A 2,048-nucleotide genomic window follows, 5' to 3' on the forward strand; every position below is an offset into this window, starting at 1 on the left:
TAATTATAGATTTGCCAGTAAAAGTACCTCAATATATTGCAAAGAAAAGACTGTTTCTCAGAGGGGTTGATTTAGGCAGATCTCTTTGTGAAGATCAGAAACGCAGGGGCTAGCAAGTGGCATAGAGGTTAAGGTGCTGGACTCCCATGTAGTTGAACATGGTTGGAGTCCCAGACCCAGCACCTTGAAACTCATTCTGGGTGCATCGGTGTGTGTGCCCAAAATCCTGAAAGGAGAATGGAGGACAAGGGGTTGTGGTGTGGCCATACCCCCCACCTCGCCCCCGGGGTGATTTCTTACTTCCTGCCTTTCATGTCTCCAGTGAATGCATGTGCCCTATAACAAAAACATCTCTTTAAAAAAATCAGAACATAGACCAGTTATAATTAATCACTTTATGGGTTGTAATCACTGGACCTTCAAAGGTAAAATATGTTAGTTATAAGTTACATAACTCGAACACACATATATTAGTACACACCAGATTATTTCTCTGGTTGAACTTTTACTATTTATGAGGGACTCTATATATCATCTCTAATCTTTATAGTAACCCTACAATGTATTAATTTTTCTTAGTTTCTATGAAGAAACTAAAGTTTAGTGAGATTAACTGATGATACATTTTGTGAGAGATAAAACTGGGAATTGAACATGGTGAATTTGACATTAAATCCCAAGCTATAGTGTAGTGACATCGATATTTATACTATCTATAATACATGTGCATATAAACAAAAATGCCTTTTTTATGAAGGTATATACAGATGGCTATTGTTGCATAATAAACCACTGCAAAATACAGTGGTTTAGAAACAACTCATTATTTTTCATAAATCTTTGGGTTGGCTGAGCAGATCTGCTGTGGTTGGGTTTAGCTGATTTCCACTACTGTCTTTCACACATCTGTGATCAACCAGCAGGTTGGCTGTGCGCTGCCTACTTTGGAATGGCCTCAATTGAGTTGCTGGCTTCACTCCACATAGTCTTTCATGCTCCAGCAGACAAGCCCATCTCTGTTCTCCTGGCAGCAGCAAGATGTCAAGAGAGAGTGGAAGTGTAGAAGACCTCTTGAGGACTAGCCTTAGAACTGGCACACCACCATGTATGCTATGTTGCCAGCAAGAGCCACAAGACCAGCACAAATCCAAGACTGGAGAAATGGAATCCACTTCTTGATGGGAAGACTTGGAAAGTCACTTTGCAAAGTGCTTACTAAGAGGAGTGGTAGGGAATGGTGCCATTTTTACAATAAATATATTGCATCTAATGTCTTAGGCACTTCCCCCCAAAAAAACCCAAAGTATTAATAGATAAGAGAACAACATGTTTGCTTAAAATGTGATTTTATTAATTGTTGTTATAGCACTTCCAGAGTGTATGTGTTGTCTAATCCTTCTGGTTTAAAAAGTGCTGAAATGGACACTGTGTTATGTGGATAAATACCTCTTTTACTTAGGAAGGGAGGGCACAGAAATACCCACTTCCAGGCACCAGATCCATTTAAACAGAAAAAAATAGCCTTACAGTAGAAGATTTTTGAAAAAGCAAAGCAAAACTGAAAATTTGACTTCCTGTATGCCCTGCAAAGGAAAAGGGGGTTGCAGGGAGGAAAGCTGTGAATGTGTGATGAGCAGCTGGCTTTTATTTTTAAACACGTATTATTGCTACCCAGATTTTTTTCTAGAAAAATGGAAGGAGACTTACTAAGGCTTTCTAGCACACAAAATATCATTTCAAGTAGGTGTTAATGAGATTGACATGATCTTTTCAGAATAAAGTCTTTTCTTTGTAATCTATTTGTTTAGTCTTCAAAATGGGAAAAAGAAATGCATAATGAATGCTGAAAGGTGGAAAATGGTATAGATTTCTAGTGGGCCCACAGGAAAATGTTTGGGATGCCAAACTTTATTCACTACAGGTGGAATACCCCTTATCCAAAATGCTCGAGATTGGAGTTTTTTGAATTTTGGATTTATTTTTAATTTTTTGCATATATATATATATATATGTATATATTTGCATATATATTTGCATATATATGTATA

The sequence above is a fragment of the Tupaia chinensis genome, unplaced genomic scaffold (genome assembly GCF_000334495.1).
Source record: "Tupaia chinensis unplaced genomic scaffold, TupChi_1.0 Scaffold139943_1, whole genome shotgun sequence".
In the NCBI taxonomy this organism is placed as follows: Eukaryota; Metazoa; Chordata; class Mammalia; order Scandentia; family Tupaiidae; genus Tupaia; species Tupaia belangeri.